At 46.7% G+C, this 22,269-nt stretch overlaps 1 protein-coding gene and 1 long non-coding RNA gene across 4 annotated transcripts in view; one reads left to right on the top strand and one right to left on the bottom strand.

The window, feature by feature from the left end:
- GLIS1 (GLIS family zinc finger 1) overlaps positions 1–22,269 on the top strand; it is a 406,284-nt gene that overhangs the window by 185,098 nt on the left and 198,917 nt on the right. The gene's annotated exons all lie outside the window — the stretch shown is intronic.
- LOC134956729 (uncharacterized) lies at positions 375–8,077 on the bottom strand. Its single transcript, XR_010186131.1, has 3 exons — positions 7,944–8,077; positions 5,616–5,750; positions 375–598 (listed from the first exon to the last, which is right to left on the bottom strand). It is a non-coding gene; the product is annotated as an uncharacterized LOC134956729 (long non-coding RNA).

Below are 22,269 nucleotides of genomic sequence, written 5' to 3'. Positions count from 1 at the left end.
TATACTTAACCCCCCGCCTGACGCCTAAACCTTATCCCCCTGCCTAAACCTAACTCTCCCTCCCTCGCAGCCTAACCACCACCGGGGGTGCCTAACCCTAAGCTCCCCCCACCCAGAACCTAAACTTAACCCCCCCGCCTAATGCCTAAACCTAACCCTCCCGTATGATGCCTAAACTTAACCCTCCCTCCCACGCAGCCTAACCTCCCCCGGGGGTGCCTAACCCACCCTATCCGCAGCCTAACCCTAACCTCTCACCACCTGCAGCCTAACCCCCCGCCTGACACCTAAACCTAACCCTCTCTCCCCCACAGCCTAACCACCCCCCTCCCCGCCGTGCCTGATGACTAAACCTTACCCCCCTTGCCCAGCCCTAAACCTATGATCGTGGAGATACGGGCGTCGGTATCCTTGCCCATTCGGAGTTCCAACGTCGGGATTCTGAAGAGTGTCGGGATCCCAGTGTCAGTATTCTGACTGCCGTAAACCCGACAGCCGGCATCTTTACCGCATCTCCTAATAGGTAATGCATATGTCCCAACATTTGGAGCATGTGTCCGCAGCTCTCCTCCCAGGGCAGCTATTCAGGGATCACCCACTGCGTGTAGACGAAGAGGAAGAGATGAAAAATCATTGTTAGTGGATGAACAAGCAGAGAGACAAACTGCAAACAGTGTATGGTGGTGTGGTTGTGTAGAGAGAAAAATCTCTATGTAAATATGTTACTCTAACTACTGAGGACATGGAAAATACTGCTAATACAGGTTGAGTATCCCATATCCAAATATTCCAGAATACGGAATATTCAGAAATACAGACTTTTTTGAGTGAGAGTGAGATAGTGAAACCTTTGTTTTCTGATGGCTCAATGTACACAAACTTTGTTTAATAAAACATAGAATTTGTCGGCAGATAAGAACCACTTGGCCCATCTAGTCTGCCCCTTTTTTTTTTTTTTTTTTTTATTCTTTTTTTTTATCACTAACCTTATTTGATCCTTATTTCTTTGTAAGGATATCCTTATGTCTATCCCATGCATGTTTAAATTGCTCTACTGTCTTAGCCTCTACCACCTCTGATGGGAGGCTATTCCACTTGTCCACTACCCTTTCTGTGAAATAATTTTTCCGCAAATTTCCCCTGAACCTCCCCCCCTCCAGTCTCAGTGCATGTCCTCGTGTCCTATTGCTTCTCTTCATTTGGAGAATGTTTCCCTCCTGGACTTTGTTAAAACCCTTCATATATTTGAAAGTTTCTATCATGTCCCCCCTTTCCCTTCTCTGCTCCAAACTATACATATTGAGATTTCTTAGTCTTTCTGGGTATGTTTTGTGATGTAGGCCATGCACCATTTTAGTTGCCCTCCTTTGTACAGTTTCTAATGTATTAATATCCTTTTGAAGATATGGCCTCCAGAACTGAATACAGTATTCTAGATGAGGCCGTACCAATGACCTATACAGTGGCATTATTACTTCTTTCTTTCTGCTGCTGATTCCTCTCCCAATGCAGCCAAGCATCTGACTAGCCTTCCTCATTGCCTTGTTACATTGCTTACCTGCTTTTAAGTCATCTGAAATAGTGACTCCTAGATCCCTTTCCTCCTCAGTAGTTTTCAGTATAGTGCCATTAATACTGTATTTAGCTTTAGGATTTTTGAGACCCAAGTGCATGATTTTGCATTTTTGGGCATTAAACTGTAATTGCCAGACTCTTGACCATTCCTCTAGTCTACTTAGATCCTCAATCATTTGATTTACCCCACCTGGTGTGTCTACCCTGTTGCATACCTTTGTGTCATCTGCAAAAAGGCATACTTTCCCTTTAATGCCATTTGCAATGTCACCAATAAAGATATTAAAAAGCACTGGTCCAAGTACAGATCCCTGGGGTACTCCACTGGTAACATTTCCCTCCTGTGAATGCACTCCGTTTACCACAACTCTCTGTTTTCTATCCTTCAACCAAGATCTTATCCATTCAATAATCCTAATATCCAATCCCAAACTTTCAAGTTTATTTAGCAGTCTGCGATGTGGAACTGTATCAAAAGCCTTACTAAAGTCTAGATAAGCTATATCCATGGCTCCACCTTTATCCATCACTTTAGTCACACAATCAAAAAAGTCAATAAGATTTGTTTGACATGATCTCCCCCCAGTGAATCCATGCTGTTTGGGATCCAGTAAATTGCCGGATTTGAGATGATCTACAACTCTTTCTTTTAAGAGTGTTTCCATCAATTTCCCTACTACTGATGTAAGACTCACTGGTCTGTAGTTGTTTGCCTCTTCCTTGCTTCCACTTTTGTGCAGTGGGACTACGTTTGCTCTTTTCCAGTCCCCTGGAATTTCTCCTGTAGCTAATGACTGGTTGAATAATTCTGTCAATGGTGCTACCAGCACCTCTTTAAGTTCTTTTAGTATCCTTGGATGTATCCCATCTGGCCCCATAGATTTGTCCACTTTCAGCTTTGAGAGTTCTGTTAGGACCTTTTCCTCTGTAAATGTACTTGTTTCATTTTCCTGAATATCCCTGCAACTTAACTGTGGCCCCTTCCCCTCTCTTTCAGTAGTAAATACTGAGCAAAAATAATCATTAAGATGATCTGCTATTAAATTGTCTCCTTCAACAAGACTCCCAGTGTCCGTCTTTAGTTTTATAATTCCGCCTTTTGTTTTTCTCTTTTCGCTTATATACCTAAAAAAAGTTTTGCCTCCTTTACCCACTGACTGGGCCATTTTCTCCTCAGCTTGTGCCTTTGCACATCTGATTACCTTCTTTGCCTCCTTCTGTCTAACAAGATATATTTTTTTGTCTTCATTATTTTGTGTCTGCTTATATTTCCTAAAAGCCATCTTTTTTGCTCTCACAATATTTGCTACTTCTTTTTCAAACCACACTGGCTTCCTTTTCCTTGTGTTTTTCCTAACAGTTTTGATACAAAGGTCTGTTGCCTTCAATATTGCACATTTGAATGTTTTCCACCTCTCCTGCACTGTTTCCAAGTTCCTCCACTCTGCCAAAGAATCACTTACACAAAGTTATTAAAAATATTGTATTAAATGACCTTCAGGCTGTGTGTATAAGGTGTATATGAAACATAAATGAATTGTGTGAATGTACACACACTTTGTTTAATGTACAAAGTTATAGAAAATATTGGCTACAATGATCTTCAGGCTGTGTGTATAAGGTGTATATGAAACATAAATACATTCTGTGCTTAGACTTAGGTCCCATCACCATGATATCTCATTATGGTATGCAATTATTCCAAAATATGTAAAAATCCGATATCCAAAATACTTCTGGTCCCAAGCATTTTGGATAAGAGATACTCAACCTGTACTGCAAATTGCTAACATTTAGGGGTCAATCCAATTAGGTACGAGATACCATTTCTGCGACCTTTCAACAGCATCCAAACTCACACCCTTCGTGGCCAGATTCAGCCTATGGGGCTACAGGAAAGTGCGGCTGTTGTAAGACAAACTCGCACCTAATTAAACTGACCCCTTAATTGTTAAATGTGATAAAATAGTAAAATATAATGGTGTAATTGTGGGCCTGATTCAGTTGTGGTTGTTGAAGCGATCGCTGCTACAATCTTGCCGTTCACAATTGCATCATGAGTCTGAGCAGTCGTAGGCTAGCAAGTCTCCTAGACACAGGGGGCTCTCCAGCAGCAACACAGGTCGCAATGTGTAATTTATGCACGCACATGGGCCCTCATTCCGAGTTGATCGGTCGCAAGGCGAATTTAGCAGAGTTACACACGCTAAGCCGCCGCCTACTGGGAGTGAATCTTAGCTTCTTAAAATTGCGACCGATGTATTCGCAATATTGCGATTACTAACTACTTAGCAGTTTCAGAGTAGCTTCAGACTTACTCTGCCTGTGCGATCAGTTCAGTGCTTGTCGTTCCTGGTTGACGTCACAAACACACCCAGCGTTCGCCCAGGCACTCCCACCGTTTCTCCGGCCACTCCTGCGTTTTTTCCGGAAACGGTAGCGTTTTCAGCCACACGCCCCTGAAACGCCGTGTTTCCGCCCAGTAACACCCATTTCCTGTCAATCACATTACGATCGCCGGAGCGATGAAAAAGCCGTGAGTAAAAATACTTTCTTCATAGTAAAGTTACTTGGCGCAGTCGCAGTGCGAACATTGCGCATGCGTACTAAGCGGATTTTCACTGCGATGCGATGAAAAATACCGAGCGAACAACTCGGAATGAGGGCCCTGGAACGGCGTTTGAACGGACCTGACACGCCTGTAAACAGTTAGCCACTCCCGTTACCACCTCAAACGCTGACTTCCTGTCAATCCTCTATGTGAGCTTGATTTCATTTTGTGCGCAGTGCAGCTTACACGCATGCACAGTGAAAAAGCATTGAGCCACTTGGTGCAACATCAGCTCTGGGTCCGCATCTGAATCAGGCCCCCTGAGCGGTAAGGAGAAGGACTCTAGGGAAAGGACTATGGGGGTCATTCCGAGTTGATCGCAGCCAGCAACTTTTTGCTGCTGCTGCGATCAACTAATCCCCGCCTATGGGGGAGTGTAATTTAGCATAGCAGAGCTGCGATCGCATTGTGCAGCCCTGCTATGCTTAAAATTTTTCCTGCACAACAAGACCAGCCCTACAGCTACTTACCCAGTGCGACGGATCCAGCGATGAAGTTCCCGGTTCTGACGTCAGACATCCGCCCTCCGTTCTCCTGGACACGCCTGCGTTCTTCTTACCACTCCCCGAAAACGGCCTCCAACGGTGAGTATCTGCCCCGGACCGCCTCACCGTTGTCAATCTTTTTTCCGTCCAGCGCTGCGTCTTTTCTTGATGCTAGGTGCTCTGTTGCCTGGCGACGTCTGTCGCCGGACAACGGTGCGCGTGCGCAATGCGCACGCCGCGCATGCTCAGTTCTGACCCGTTCGCACCGCAGCAAACAACCGCTGCGTGAGAACGGGTCAGAATGACCCCCTATGTCACCTTTATTATATGTAAAGATAGGGAATCAGTCACTTGTTACATCTCCAATTCACATCATTCTGTACAATTTCATCATTTGGTTATTCTATGGGCGAGATGTATTAAGCCCTGCACGGTGATAAAGTGGAGAGAGGTAAAGTACCAGCCAATCAGCTCCTAACTGCCATGTTACAGGCTGTGTTTGAAAAATGACAACAAGGAGCTGATTGGTTGTTAGTTTATCTCTCTCCACTTTACCACTCTCTCAGGCTTTGTACACCTGCCCCCAGTTCATTGATATACTGTAAATGTCAGCCATTTACTATCTCCCCCGATCTGTATTGTTCTTCCCCCGATCTGTATGTTCTGTATCATGCTCTCCCCACTCTTCCTGTTTTTCTGTATTACAGTATGTTCTACATCTCGCAACCCCCAAAAGTGTATGTCCTTCCTCTATATCTCCTATAGAGTACGCCACAATTTCTATGTTTTTGTATTGTGCCCCCACACCATCTGTATGTGCTATACCAAGTTGCCCCCTTCTGCATGTTTTGTATTGTCTGCTCTCCCCCACCATAGTCTCTGTTTTGTACTGTGCTCTCAATACTCCGCACCACACACACAATTACACAAGTATGGTAACTTACCTCCTGCATGCTATTCTCCAGTCACTAAGTCCTCTGCGACCACTCCCGTCGTCTTCAACTGACACTTTGCAGATCCCTTTGCCGGTCACCCGACACTCTGCAAATCTCTTTGCCAGAACTTTGCCAAATGATGATCTAAATAACCAGAATTTCCTGGTCAGACATACTATGAGTGTAATTATACTACTACATTTTGTTACGTACTTTCATTTTTATTCATTTGCAATTTATCTATTTTATTGACTTTTTATCCAAAACCCAAGATCCTTTCTCATAGGGACCCAAGTTATGTGCTACAGGTTTTATCTTCCCTAGTGCTAGGACCATGGGGGTCATTTCGAGTTGTTCGTTCGTTATATTTTTCTTGCAACGGAGCGATTAGTCGCTAATGCGCATGCGCAATGTCCGCAGTGCGACTGCGCTAAGTAAATTTGCTATGCAGTTAGGTTTTTTACTCACGGCATTACGAGGTTTTTTCTTCGTTCTGGTGTTCGTAATGTGATTGACAGGAAGTGGGTGTTTCTGGGCGGAAACTGGCCGTTTTATGGGTGTGTGCGAAAAAACGCTACCGTTTCTGGGAAAAACGCGGGAGTGGCTGGAGAAACGGAGGAGTGTCTGGCCGAACGCTGGGTGTGTTTGTGACGTCAAACCAGGAACGAAACTGACTGAACTGATCGCAGATGCCGAGTAAGTCTGGAGCTACTCAGAAACTGCTAAGAAGTGTCTATTCGCAATTTTGCTAATCTTTCGTTCGCAATTTTGATAAGCTAAGATTCACTCCCAGTAGGCGGCGGCTTAGCGTGTGCAAAGCTGCTAAAAGCAGCTTGTGAGCGAACAACTCGGAATGAGGGCCCATGTTAGTATCATACACTAGACCTAATTCAGACCTGATCGCAGCAGCAAATTTGTTCTCTAATGGACAAAACCATGGGGGTAATTCCAAGTTGATCGCAGCAGGAATTTAGTTAGCAATTGGGCAAAACCATGGCCCTCATTCCGAGTTGTTAGCTCGGTAAAAATATTCGCATCGCAGCGATTTTCCGCTTAATGCGCATGCGCAATGTCCGCACTGCGACTGCGCCAAGTAAATTTGCTATGCACTTAGGAATTTTACTCACGGCTTTTTCATCGTTCTGGCGATCGTAATGTGATTGACAGGAAATGGGTGTTACTGGGCGGAAACAGGCCGTTTTATGGGCGTGTGGGAAAAAACGCTACCGTTTCCGGAAAAAACGCAGGAGTGGCCGGAGAAACGGAGGAGTGTCTGGGCGAACGCTGGGAGTGTTTGTGACATCAAACCAGGAACGACAAGCACTGAACTGATCGCAGATGCCGAGTAAGTCTGAAGCTACTCAGAAACTGCTACGAGGTGTGTAATCGCAATATTGCAAATACATCGTTCGCAATTTTAAGATGCTAAGATTCACTCCCAGTAGGCGGCGGCTTAGCGTGAGCAACTCTGCTAAAATCGCCTTGCGAGCGAACAACTCGGAATGACCTCCCATGTGCACTGCAGGGGAGGCAGATTTAACATGTGCAGAGAGAGTTAGATCTGGGTGGATTATTTTATTTCTGTGCAGGGTAAATACTGGCTGCTTTATTTTTACACTGCAAATTAGATTGCAGATTGAACACACCCCACCCAAATCTAACTCTCTCTGCACATGTTAAATCTGCCTCCCCTGCAGTGCACATGGGGGGTCATTCCGAGTTGTTCGCTCGCAAGTGGATTTTAGCAGATTTGCTCATGCTAAGCCGCCGCCTACTGGGAGTGAATCTTAGCATCTTAAAATTGCGAACGATGTATTCGCAATATTGCGATTACACACCTCGTAGCAGTTTCTGAGTAGCTCCAGACTTACTCGGCATCTGCGATCATTTCACTGCTTGTCGTTCCTGGTTTGACGTCACAAACACACCCAGCGTTCGCCCAGACACTCCCCCCCGTTTCTCCGGCCACTCCTGCGTTTTTTCCGGAAACGGTAGCGTTTTTTCCCACACACCCATAAAACGGCCTGTTTTCGCCCAGTAACACCCATTTCCTGTCAATCACATTACGATCGCCAGAACGATGAAAATGCAGTGAGTAAAATTCCTAAGTGCATAGCAAATTTACTTGGCGTAGTCGCAGTGCGGACATTGCGCATGCGCATTAAGCGGAAAATCGCTGCGATGCGAAGATTTTTACCGAGCGAACAACTCGGAATGACCCCCATGGTTTTGCCCAATTGCTAACTAAATTCCTGCTGCGATCAACTTGGAATTACCCCCCATGTGCACTGCAGGTGGGGCAGATGTAACATGTGCAGAGAGAGTATGGTAACTTACCTCCTGCATGTTATACTCCAATCTGTGCTACCTCTGCGACCACTCCCGTCCTCTTCAACTGACACTTTGCAGATCTCTTTGCCGGTCACCCGACACTCTGCAAATCTCTTTGCCAGATGATCTAACAAACACAAAAGACCATCATTAAGCATAGTACTAGTTTAAGTACAATGAAATGACCATGAGTCAACCAGTTTCCCAATTTTCCTTAAACCAAACAAGATACTTTCAAAGTTATCAATTTCGCATTTATCTATTTTATTAACTTTTTCATCCCAAAGCTACGATTCTGCCTCATAGAGACCCAGGTTATCTGCATCCCCTGTGTGTGTGCTTATCCTCCATACTGCCCTCTTTATTCCTGTAACGCCACATTTTTATTCCTAAATATGTCGTTCCTTCCTGTGCTTCTCCTATTTATGTGTCCTTGTACCTGTATTCCCTGTTCTGTCTATCTTGTCTTGCCTTTCAGTACTGCACTCTGTCTTACTTACCATCATACCCTGCTATGTAGGACTCACCTCCACCTACCTGTCTTCCTGCATGGAAACTGGAAACGTCAGCAGCTGTAGATAGAATGTTACAGGAAGAAGCTTTGTGATGTCACGGGCTAGTATGTCACAGGCTAGGTGTGATGTCACAGTAACCAGCAGCAAAAATACAGAGTTACAGCTATATTACATATACATTTTCTACATCAATTACAACTGGATATACATGAGTTTCTAGTTTAAAAAAAATGAGACTAGTGTAGAAAATGAAGTATAAGGCAGTGTTGTGCAGAGTGCCTCAATATATAGGTAAAGGGAAAACATAAGTGACAGGAATTTCCAGACTACATCACCACTTATATTTTATAAGGAAATAAAGCTCTTTATCTAAGAGGCTGAATTAATCATTTTCCATTATATGTGTGTGTGTGTGTGTGTGTGTGTGTGTGTGTGTGTGTGTGTGTGTGTGTGTGTATATATACAGTATATATATATTTCTCTAACGTCCTAGTGGATGCTGGGAACTCCGTAAGGACCATGGGGAATAGCGGGCTCCGAAGGAGGCTGGGCACTCTAGAAAGATGTAGGACTACCTGGTGTGCACTGGCTCCTCCCACTATGACCCTCCTCCAAGCCTCAGTTAGATTTCGTGCCCGGCCGAGGTTGGATGCACACTAGGGGCTCTCCTGAGCCCTTAGAAAGAAAGTATAGTTTTAGGTTTTTTATTTTCAGTGAGACCTGCTGGCAACAGGCTCACTGCAGCGAGGGACTAAGGGGAGAAGAAGCGAACTCGCCTGCTTGCAGCCGGATTGGGCTTCTTAGGCTACTGGACACCATTAGCTCCAGAGGGATCGACCGCAGGCCCAGTCCTTGGTGTTCGGTCCCGGAGCCGCGCCGCCGTCCCCCTTACAGAGCCAGAAGCAAGAAGAGGTCCGGAAAAACGGCGGCAGAAGACATCAGTCTTCACCAAGGTAGCGCACAGCACTGCAGCTGTGCGCCATTGCTCCTCATGCACACTTCACACTCCGGTCACTGAGGGTGCAGGGCGCTTGGGGGGGGGGGCGCCCTGAGCTGCAATAAAAACACCTTGGCTGGCAAAAATACCACAATATATAGCCCTAGAGGCTATATATGTGGTAAATTCCCCTGCCAGAATCCAGAAAAAAGCGTGAGAATAGGCCGCGGAAAAGGGGCGGAGCTATCTCACTCAGACACACTGGCGCCATTTCTCCTTCACAGATCCGCTGGAAGGAAGCTCCCTGGCTCTCCCCTGCAGTCTACACTTCAGAACAGGGTAAAAACAGAGAGGGGGGGCACTAAATTTGGGCGCAATACATATATAATATAAAAAGCAGCTATAGGGGACATAACTCAGTTAGTCCCTGCATTATATAGCGCTCTGGTGTGTGCTGGCATACTCTCACTCTGTCCCCCCAAAGGGCTTTTGTGGGTCCTGTCCTCATTCGGAGCATTCCTTGTGTGTGTGCGGTGTGTCGGTACGGCTGTGTCGACATGTTTGATGAGGATAATGATGTGGAGGCGGAGCAGATGCCTTTAGAAGGGATGTCACCCCCTGCGGGGCAGACACCTGAGTGGATGGGCTTATGGAAAGTAATGAGTGCACGTATAGACTCCTTATATAAGAAAATCGACGACATGCCAAATGTGGGACAGCCGACTTCTCAGCTCGTGCCTGCCCAGGCGTCGCATGGGTCGTCATGGGCTCTAAAACGCCCGCTACCTCAAGCAGACCCAGATGTCGACACTGATACTGACACCAGTGTCGACGACGATGAGTCAAACCTGATGCCCACTAAGGCCATTCACTGTATGATTGAGGCAATGAAAGAGGTGTTAAACATTTCTGATATAACTACTGGTACCACTAAAAAGGGTATTATGTTTGGAGAGAAAAAACTACCCGTAGTTTTTCCCCCATCAGATGAATTAAATGAAGTGTGTGAAGAAGCGTGGGCTTTCCCTGATAAAAAATTGGTAATTCCTAAGAAGGTACTAATGGCGTTCCCTTTCCCGCCAGAGGATAGGTCACGTTGGGAAACACCCCCTAGGGTGGATAAAGCGCTCACACGTTTGTCTAAAAAGGTGGCACTACCGTCTCCGGATACGGCCGCCCTCAAGGAACCTGCTGATAGAAAGCAGGGGGCGATCCTGAAGTCTGTATATACACACACAGGCATTATACTTAGGCCAGCTATTGCGTCAGCTTGGATGTGCAGTGCTGCCGCTGCTTGGTCAGATAAACTGTCAGAAAATATTGACACATTAGACAGAGACACGATCCTGTTAACCATAGACCATATAAAAGACTCAGTCTTATATATGAGAGATGCACAGAGGGAAATCTGCCGACTGGCATCTAAAGTAAGTGCATTGTCCATTTCTGCTAGGAGAGGCTTATGGACTCGCCAGTGGACAGGAGATGCAGATTCTAAAAAGCACATGGAAGTGTTGCCATATAAGGGTGAGGAATTATTTGGGGATGGTCTCTCGGACCTAGTTTCCACAGCAACGTCTGGGAAGTCAGCATTTTTACCCCATGTCCCCTCACAGCCTAAGAAGGCGCCGTTTTATCAGGTTCAGTCCTTTCGGACCCAGAAAAACAGGCGTGGAAAAGGCGGGTCTTTTCTGTCCAGAGGCAGAGGTAGGGGAAAAAGGCTGCAACAAACAGCAGGTTCCCAGGAGCAAAAGTCCTCCCCCGCTTCCTCTTCCAAGTCCGCCGCATGACGGTGGGGCTCCACAGGCGGAGCCAGGTACGGAGCCAGGTACGGTGGGGGGTCGCCTCAAAAATTTCAGCGATCAGTGGGTTCGCTCACAGGTGGATCCCTGGATCCTGCAAATAGTATCTCAGGGGTACAAGCTGGAATTCGAGGCGTCCCCACCCCACCGGTTCCTAAAATCTGCCTTGCCAATTGCTCCCTCAGACAGGGAGGCGGTGCTAACGGCAATTCACAAGCTGTATTCTCAGCAGGTGATAATCAAGGTACCCCTACTTCAACAAGGCCGGGGTTATTATTCCACACTATTTGTGGTACCGAAACCGGACGGTTCGGTGAGACCCATTCTAAATTTGAAATCCTTGAACACATACATAAAGAAATTCAAGTTCAAGATGGAATCGCTCAGGGCGGTTATTGCAAGCCTGGACGAGGGGGATTACATGGTATCCCTGGACATCAAGGATGCTTACTTGCATGTCCCCATTTACCATCCTCACCAGGAGTACCTCAGATTTGTGGTACAGGATTGCCATTACCAATTCCAGACGCTGCCGTTTGGACTGTCCACGGCACCGAGGGTATTTACCAAGGTTATGGCGGAAATGATGATACTCCTTCGAAGAAAGGGAGTTTTAATTATCCCGTACTTGGACGATCTCCTAATAAAAGCGAGGTCCAAGGAACAGTTGTTGGTGGGAGTAGCACTATCCCAGGAAGTGCTGCACCAGCACGGCTGGATTCTGAATATCCCAAAGTCACAGCTGGTTCCGACGACACGGCTACTGTTCCTGGGTATGATTCTGGATACAGTCCAGAGAAAAGTGTTTCTCCCGGAGGAGAAAGCCAGGGAGTTGTCATCTCTAGTCAGAGACCTCCTGAAACCAAAACAGGTATCAGTGCATCACTGCACGCGGGTCCTGGGAAAGATGGTGGCTTCTTACGAAGCAATTCCCTTCGGCAGGTTCCATGCCAGAATCTTTCAGTGGGACCTGTTGGACCAGTGGTCTGGATCGCATCTTCAGATGCATCGCTTAATAACCCTGTCTCCAAGAACCAGGGTGTCTCTACTGTGGTGGCTGCAGAGTGCTCATCTTCTAGAGGGCCGCAGGTTCGGCATACAGGACTGGGTCCTGGTGACCACGGATGCCAGCCTTCGAGGCTGGGGGGCAGTCACACAGGGAAGAAACTTCCAAGGACTATGGTCGAGTCAGGAGACTTCCCTTCACATAAATATTCTGGAACTAAGGGCCATCTACAATGCCCTAAGTCAAGCAAAATCCCTGCTCCTACACCAGCCGGTGCTGATCCAGTCAGACAACATCACGGCAGTCGCCCATGTAAATCGACAGGGCGGCACAAGAAGCAGGATGGCGATGGCAGAAGCCACAAAAATTCTCCGATGGGCGGAGAATCATGTACTAGCACTGTCAGCAGTGTTCATTCCGGGAGTGGACAACTGGGAAGCAGACTTCCTCAGCAGACACGACCTCCACCCGGGGGAGTGGGGACTTCACCCAGAAGTCTTCCAGATGCTGGTTAACCGTTGGGAAAAACCACAGGTGGACATGATGGCGTCCCGTCTCAACAAAAAGTTAAAAAAATATTGCGCCAGGTCAAGGGACCCTCAGGCGATAGCTGTGGACGCTCTAGTAACACCGTGGGTGTACCAGTCGGTTTATGTGTTCCCTCCTCTGCCTCTCATTCCAAAGGTATTGAGAATAATAAGAAAGCAAGGAGTAAACACAATTCTCGTGGTTCAGGATTGGCCAAGACGAGCGTGGTACCCGGAACTTCAAGAGATGCTCTCAGAGGACCCGTGGCCTCTACCGCTCAGACAGGACCTGCTACAGCAGGGGCCCTGTCTGTTCCAAGACTTACCGCGGCTGCGTTTGACGGCATGGCGGTTGAACACCGGATCCTAAAGGAAAAGGGTATTCCGGAAGAAGTCATTCCTACGCTTATTAAGGCCAGGAAAGATGTTACGGCAACGCATTATCACCGCATATGGCGAAAATATGTTGCATGGTGCGAGGCCAATAAGGCCCCAACAGAGGAATTTCAACTAGGTCGATTTCTGCATTTCCTGCAAGCAGGAGTGGATATGGGCCTAAAACTAGGCTCCATTAAAGTACAGATCTCGGCTCTGTCGATTTTCTTTCAAAAAGAACTAGCTTCAGTACCTGAAGTTCAGACTTTTGTAAAAGGAGTGCTGCATATTCAGTCCCCGTTTGTGCCTCCAGTGGCACCTTGGGATCTCAACATGATGTTGAGTTTCTTAAAATCACATTAGTTTGAGCCACTAAAAACCGTAGATGTGAAATATCTCACGTGGAAAGTGGTCATGTTATTAGCCTTGGCTTCAGCCAGGCGAGTGTCAGAATTGGCGGCTTTATCATGTAAAAGCCCTTATCTGATTTTCCATATGGATAGGGCAGAGTTGAGGACTCGTCCCAAATTTCTCCCTAAGGTGGTGTCAGCGTTTCACCTGAACCAGCCTATTGTGGTGCCGGCGGCTACTAGTGAATTGGAGGACTCCAAGTTGCTAGACGTTGTCAGGGCCCTGAAAATATATGTTTCCAGGACGGCTGGAGTCAGAAAATCTGACTCGCTGTTTATCCTGTATGCACCCAACAAGTTGGGTGCTCCTGCTTCTAAGCAGTCTATTGCTCGCTGGATTTGTAGAACAATTCAGCTTGCACATTCTGTGGCAGGCATGCCACAGCCAAAATCTGTAAAGGCCCATTCCACAAGGAAGGTGGGCTCATCTTGGGCGGCTGCCCGAGGGGTCTCGGCTTTACAACTTTGCCGAGCAGCTACTTGGTCAGGGGCAAATACGTTTGCAAAATTCTACAAATTTGATACCCTGGCTGAGGAGGACCTGGAGTTCTCTCATTCGGTGCTACAGAGTCATCCGCACTCTCCCGCCCGTTTGGGAGCTTTGGTATAATCCCCATGGTCCTTACGGAGTTCCCAGCATCCACTAGGACGTTAGAGAAAATAAGAATTTACTCACCGGTAATTCTATTTCTCGTAGTCCGTAGTGGATGCTGGGCGCCCATCCCAAGTGCGGATTGTCTGCAATACTTGTAAATAGTTATTGTTAACAAAAGGGTTATTGTTGAGCCATCTGTTGAGAGGCTCAGTTGTTTTCATACTGTCAAACTGGATATTGTATCACGAGTTGTACGGTGTGATTGGTGTGGCTGGTAAGAGTCTTACCCGGGATTCTAAATCCTTCCTTATTATGTCTGCTCGTCCGGGCACGGTGTCCTAACTGAGGCTTGGAGGAGGGTCATAGTGGGAGGAGCCAGTGCACACCAGGTAGTCCTAAATCTTTCTAGAGTGCCCAGCCTCCTTCGGAGCCCGCTATTCCCCATGGTCCTTACGGAGTTCCCAGCATCCACTACGGACTACGAGAAATAGAATTACCGGTGCGTAAATTCTTATTATATATATATATATATATATATATATATATATAATATATATATATAGAGAGAGAGAGATAGCTATACTAACTATACTATCCCATTAAACCAGGAAACTCTCAAATTATACAGTTTCTGTGGCTGGCTGACCTCAAGTCTGCATTTCACCTGGTTTAATCAGCCACATGCACCCCTATGCACCCCTATGCAAGCCCAATTATCTTAAACCTGAGTCAGCTGTTCTTTAGTAATTTATCAGCCAGTGTCAGGTGACTAGTGTACCTTAAAAAGCCATGGAGTATTTGGCAGATACACAGTAAACCAAGTGGGCATATTTGCAGTTATATTATGTGTGACACAGTTGCTAGGTTTTAATTTTGAGACTCTGTGATAGTGTAGGACCTGCATGAAGATGGGGTACCTTGGTGAGCGGTTTGCAGGCTTCCGTGCATTGGCCAATTCACTAACTAAACCCCCATCATTTATTTATAGATGTTGTGAAAATAAGTGAGCTTGCTTTGGTGAGTGCTGAACTTTCTGTTTGTATATTTTTAAGTAGGTGGCCTTGGGCTACATGCACCCCACCCTATGAGTGGTGAGTGCAGACACTGCACCCCGCTTCTGTGGTGGTGAGTGCTGTGGTTTTACATTTGTTGGTTTATTATATATATATATATATATATATATATATATAGAGAGAGAGAGAGAGAGATAGCTATACTAACTATACTTTCCCATTAAACCAGGAAACTCTCAAATTATACAGTTTCTGTGGCTGGCTGACCTCAAGTCTGCATTTCACCTGGTTTAATCAGCCACAGAACCTGTGTAACCCATGAGCGTATAAAGAGGAGAAGAAATAAGAGTAGTCTTTTTTGTGGCGCACTAGAAATGTATTATTTAATACCAGCGTATATAAAACTGTAAGGCGGGCCCGCAAGGTGACATTCACAGGGAATAGGTAATGACATCCACTCGACTTGTTCACACCCGCTGGACGTGTTGGAAAGAGGTTGAGTGGACAGTGAGCGTGGCTGTGCCCTGTGGCACCATTATACCGACAGCCGGACTGCTGAGAACGGAACCTTGAGGGTACATAACTGTTTGGTTTTAATTTCATCTCATCACATTCCACCCAAACCTACTCTTCTGGTTATCCTATCAACTAGGACAACAATGAAGGTGACTCCATACCATTTCTTCCATTGTTTTTCCATGTCACAGAAACATTGCCTGTGTGTTACAGGTGCCCATCCTAATCATCTCTCCTTCACTTCACAGTAATGTCATTGTCAGTGATACATTATTTAGATCAAGCATCTAAAGGAAACTTAGATATAAGAATCTAGCCGGCATATCACTTATTTCATGACGACCTTGTGCCTGCGCTGTACAGGATGTAGACGGAGCATTTGGTTTTGCTAATGACTTACATAGACTCCATAAGAGGACATGCCGACATAGCATATTGTTGAATGTTAACATGTATGATCTTAAACTCCATCTATAAATGTTCTGTTGCGAGACTTCCAATATGCTTAGAATATTGCTACTGTGGCCGATGATTTAGTATACACTAACTGGAGTACCCGACGTTGCCCCGGATTTTAAGAATGTCTGTTTACAAAAATAAATGTAAATATTAAACACACAGTATAAATAACATTGTAGATAGCTGTATACCCGTGCTTTGGTACGGGATGAGGATGGTAAATTAGAATGATAGTTTGTTCATTTACGTTGATTGGAGATCTAGTATATAGGCATATCTTGCTTCCCTGATGCACTTTGTGTAGTGGCCACACCCCTTTATGGTCCCTCAAGGGACCCTGCTCTTCCCACTATACAACTCTCAGTCTGTGGCGTCCTGCTGCCTCCATTCCCCTCCTCACATCATGTCACTGGCCCTGTCACATGCAGCCCTGTCATCACTGAGGTATCATGCATGTCCTGATATAGGGGGTAATTCCAAGTTGATCGCAGCAGGAATTTTGTTAGCAGTTGGGCAAAACCATGGGGGTAATTCCAAGTTGATCGCAGCAGGAATTTTGTTAGCAGTTGGGCAAAACCATGGCCCTCATTCCGAGTTGTTCGCTCGTTGCAGATTTTCGCTATATTGCGATTAGTCGCTTACTGCGCATGCGCAAGGTTCGCAGAGCGCATGCGGTTAGTTATTTTACACAAAAGTTAGGTATTTTACTCACGGCATAACGAGGATTTTTCATCGTTCTGGTGATCGTACTGTGATTGACAGGAAGTGGGTGTTTCTGGGCGGAAACTGGCCTTTTTCTGGGAGTGTGCGAAAAAAACGCTGGCGTTTCTGGGAAAAACGTGGGAGTGTCTGAAGAAACGGGGGAGTGTCTGGGCGAACGCTGGGTGTGTTTGTGACGTCAAACCAGGAACGAAACTGACTGAACTGATCGCAATGGCTGACTAAGTCTCGAGCTACTCAGGAACTGCTAAGAAATTTCTATTCGCAATTCTGCTATGCTAAGATACACTCCCAGAGGGCGGCGGCTTAAGAGTAGCAGATTTGCTACTCCTATCTTGCGATGATTCCAGTCAGTTTAGTTCCTGGTTTGACGTCACAAGCACGCCCTACGTTCGGCCAGCCACTCCCCCGTTTCTCCAGCCACTCCTGCGTTTTTGCCTGGCACGCCTGCGTTTTTTAGCACACTCCCTGAAAACGCTGAGTTGCCGCCCAGAAACACCCACTTCCTGTCAATCATACTACGAACATTCGAGCGACTGAAAAACGTCGCTCGAGCGTGGGTAAAACTACAAAGTTTTGTGTGAAAGCACTTAATCGCTGCGCTGCGAAAAACGACAGCGAGCGATCAACTCGGAATGACCACCAGTGTTTGTTCCTAGAGTGTAAGTAATATGTGTAGCAAGTTTGGTGTAAATTGCTCCAGGCATTCCAGAGTTATGCTGACTGTTGAAAAACTCTGTGCTGCTGCCTGACCCCTAGGGGTGCTAGCGGTGTCTTACCCCCACAGTGTTTGTTCCCAGCTTGCAAGTCATATGTGAACCAAGTTTGTTGTAAATTGGTCCAGGCATTCGGGAGTTATGCTGCATCCTGACATACTCTGTGCTGCTGTCCCACCCCTAGGGGTGTCTAACCCCCACGGAGTTTGTTTGCAGATTGTAAGTCAGATGTGTACCAAGTTTGGTGTAAATTGCTCCAGGCCTTCCACAGTTGTGCTGTCTGCTGACATACATACATACAGTGTTTACAGGGCCTAATTCAGACCTGATTGCTCGCTAGCATTTTTTGCAGCGCTGCCATCAGGTCAGAACTGCGCATGCGTATGCACCGCAATGTGCAGGCACGTCGCACAGGTACAAAGTGGTTCGTTGCTCTGCGATGGGTTTGTGCAAAGAATCCATTTGCATGGGCGATCGCAAGGAGATTGACAGGAAGAAGGCATTTGTGGGTGTCAACTGACCATTTTCTGGGAGTGGTTGGAAAAACGTAGGCGTTCCCAAGTGTTTGCAGGGCGGGTATCTGACGTGAATTCCGATCCCGGACAGGTTGAAGTGATCGCAACGGCTGAGTAAGTCCTGGGCTACTCAGAAACTGAACAAAATCTTTTTGTACCGCTCGACTGCACATGTGACCGGACACTTGCACAGCTAAAATACACTCCCTAGTGGGCGGCGACTATGTGAACGCAGGACTGCAAAAAAACAGCTAGCGAGCGATCAGGTCTGAATTGGCCCCATGGATCCTCCAAAAACCCCATGGGGCTGTTTTACTGGTCCATGTCAGGTTTGGCCATCCAAGTGTGAGGTCAAATTGATCAATAATCCTGGGCCGCAGCTCTAGAGGCGGGACGGGCCTGCGTGTGGCCAGCTGTACAGTGGAGACATTGGATAACAGCCCATGTCCTCTCATGCTTTACAGTGTTTAGTTGCAAAATTGGTGGTGGTGGTCAGGGGCGGATTGGGACGCCGGGACCCCGGATCAGATCCCGGCCAGCCATGTCCCCCGCTCCCCTCATTGGCCTTTCTCCCTCCGTGCATGGCTCATTATAGTCGGAGCCATGGTAATGTCCTGTGTGCGCTGCCCGCACACAGCATTCATTGCGGTCCTTCAGTCCTCTTGGCGCCACCTCTCCCAGCTTCCACGCTGTCTGTCTCTTCACCTGCTTCTGCTAAGTTCCGGTCATCGAGTGAGGAGCCCAGCGGCTGCTGGTGAGTTCACTGTGCGTGGGGGGGGGGGTCAGCTGCTGGCTGAGCACATAGGATGTGAGACAGCAGCAGTGTGTGTGTGGGAGGGGACGGGGGGTGCGGTAAGAGACACTGGCCGGGTGAGTGTGTGGGGTGTAAAATGGTAAATACCAACTTTTGTCTATTAGCCTGGCACAGTGATTTATGTTGGAAAAAGAGAACACCTCATTTCTTTTTAAGATCTTGATCATTTAAAGATACATTAATTAACTCTGCTTTCACCCCTGTATTAAATGCATCATACAGGATGAAGTCATTTTCATGTCCAAGGATATTGTGACACGGTGAACTGCGCCTAAATGTATGCTTGGCCCATCATTAGACCCCACCCCCTCTACAGACCCCACCCCTATTAGGGCTGCTTCTAGAAATTTACCGGGCTGGTTTTCCAACCCAATCCGCCCCTGGTGGCCATGCCCCTTTTTTAGCACACATGACTTCCATATTTTAAATATGGTGGGGGCGCCAGTCCCTTACTTCGCCATGGGTGCTCGGACCCCTAGATACACCCCTGCTGGGAGGGTCGCATTGCGGAAGGAGCCCCATGGGCTTCTACGGGGTTATGCCAGCGTGTCGGGGCATGGCCTTGAGCATGCGTCATCGTAGCTCCATCCCAATTCCCCCCACACACACACACTCACTCTACAGTGTTGAGGAAACAGGCTCTGTAAAGCAGGGGGCGCATATCGCGTCATTGGCCCCCCACACCGCCCACTTTCAGTTAAATCTGAAGGAGGGTGTGGGGAGTGCGGGTCAGATCCGGGACACCTGTCGGCCTTTATGGGGTGCTGGGAGGGTCACCTTATTTTCGAAAGCCTCCCAGCCGTTCCGGGAGGGTAGGCAAGTCTGAATTAGTCTCTCTCTCTCTCTCTCTAAAAATGTTAAATGCGGTTTGGTTGTATAGCATATAGACCGTATGTAACAGAAGTTTAAAATATATAAAGCTAAATCTTTAACCAAAAAGAAAATGTACAATACATTAGCAATGCATATCCACTTACAGTGCCAAGAGGCGTATATACAAAGAGAGACAGACCCTACCTGTTAGGGGTGTGGTATGTTAGATAGAATACACTTAGGTCGACTACTATTGGTCGACAGTAAGTAGGTCGAGATGGTTCCTAGTTCGACATGTACTAGGTCGACATGAAAAAGGGTCGACATGAGTTTTTTAAGTTTTTTTGGTGTCGTTTTCTTCTTAGAGTGACGGGGAACCCCAATTAGTGCACCGTGTCCCCTCGCTTTGCTACGGCTGCACTCGGCACAGGTTACCGTTCCCAATTGTAGTCCACGTGGATCGTAAAGTATGAAAAGTTCAAAAAATGAAGAAAAAAAATAATGTGAAAAACTCACGTCAACCTTTTGTCATGTCGACCTAGTACATGTCGACCTAGAGTCCCTGTCGACCTAGAAACCATGTCGACCTACTTACTATCGACCAATAGTGGTCGATCTAGACACTGTCGACCTAAGTCTTGTCGACCTAGAGACCGGATCCCCCTGTTAGAACGAGCTGCAAATCCTATAGAAGGGTTGGACACCTCATTAGAACATACTTACCTACTCTCATGGATCGGCCAGGAGGCTCCTGAGAATCAAGTGGCATCCGTGGATGCCGGAAAAAGTGGGCAAGTCTCCCGCAGACGCCCCCCAGCAGCCTCCTACTTCCCGAGTAAAGTGGGCGGGTCAGACAACCGATGATGCAGTTTGCACTGAATTGCGTCATCTGGACCCTGTCACTGGTTTAAAATGTTGGTAATAGCAGTATTGTATATCAGGGGTTGGCCAACAATGGCGCAATCACTCCTTCACATTCCCCTGCATCATCCACTTCTGCCCTACAGCCATTGTGCCAACCTGTCTGCTCCTTCCAAGGGGTTAGTATGGTTTGCCAGCGGTCGGGGTCCCGGCGTCCAGCATACCGGCGCCGGAATCCCAACCGCCGGCATACCGACAGCTGGGCGAGCGCAAATGAGCCCCTTGCTCATGGACCCCCAAGAGGGAGAAAAGATGTCGATATGCCAGCGGCCGGGATTCCAGCGCCGGTATTGTGGTCGCCGGGAGGCCGGCCGCTGGCAACCTGAAGACCAACCCTTCCAAGATCAGCAGGTATGCACTAGAATCGTGCTCGGGGACTAATACGTTGGTGGGATGTGAGTACTCTGGATGTTCCGAGAGAGTAATCCACTAAGACATCCTGATAATATGTATAATCTTCTTTGGGTCAATATACCAACTTGTAATCTAGGTATACACCTACAGCGAAAAACTGACACTTATAAGTGTAAATGTATAAGCAATACCACAAAAACAAAATATGGGGCCTGATTCTGTGTCGCATGTAATGCCGATGTTCACTGAGTAGAGTAATTTTTTTTTTTTTTTACTATGATTGTGCGAAAATCCCTAAAAACTCATACGGAGCATGCGTTACATTGTGTGTGCACACAGAGGCGTAGTTGCCATTGAGATGTGCAGTGTTAGAAATGCACTGGAAATATGCTGGGCGGTATCCGGTCAATAGAGCTACACTATAAAGGTCGACAGGGCTAAAAGGTAGACATGACAGTGGTAGACACACATATGGTAGACAAAAGTTTTTTTTATTTTTAAAAATTCAACTTATTTATACTTAACCATCCATGTGGACTACGATTGGAAATAGTAACCTTGCCCGAAGCATAGCGAGCAAAGTGAGCCATGCGAGGGGACTTGGTACGCTAATGGGGCTTGTTTGTGGCAGAAAAGTGTCAAAACACCCCCAAAAAATAAAACAAATTGTGTCTACTTTTTTTTGCATCGACCATTTCCATGTCGACCTTTTGACCATGTCGACCTTTCTTATTGTCTTCATATCCCACGTCGACCTTTTAACCCTGTTAACCTTTTGAGCCTGTGGACCTAATGCATGTCTACCATTAGCCTACCATTAGTCTACCATTAGTGTACCATTAGTCTACCATTACCTTTTGACTGTAGACCTTTTTAGTGTAGATCTAATAATACACACCCATGACGGGCAGTGTCTGGGATGTGGCTATTCTGACACACGGTGGCCGTGTTATGGTTGTGAACTTGCTCACATTGGAGGCCATACTCTGACGGACAGTCTACATTGAGTATGGGACTGGTGCATGTTTTGATGGTACGACCGAGCTTTGCATTTAAAGATAGTAACATAGTAATAAAGTATCTGAGGTTGAAAAAAGACAATTTGTCCATCGAGTTCAACCTATTTGTGGTCTCCTGAGCAGGTTTATTTGGTCTAAAGTTTGACTGATGCTGAAGTCAGCCGTTGCGTTGTATCCCTTTTTTTGTAGTATCTATAGTGCGTGACTATGCACCATAACCCTGGATATCCTTATCCATTAGGAATTTATCTAACCCATTCTTAAAGGTGTTGACTGAGTCCTTACTGTGAAAAAGCCTTTGCTTT

Source organism: Pseudophryne corroboree, chromosome 9, assembly GCF_028390025.1.
Source record: "Pseudophryne corroboree isolate aPseCor3 chromosome 9, aPseCor3.hap2, whole genome shotgun sequence".
Classification (NCBI taxonomy): domain Eukaryota; kingdom Metazoa; phylum Chordata; class Amphibia; order Anura; family Myobatrachidae; genus Pseudophryne; species Pseudophryne corroboree.
The sequence above is the reverse complement of the archived record's forward strand: the minus strand, read 5'-3'. Positions and strand labels throughout refer to the sequence as shown.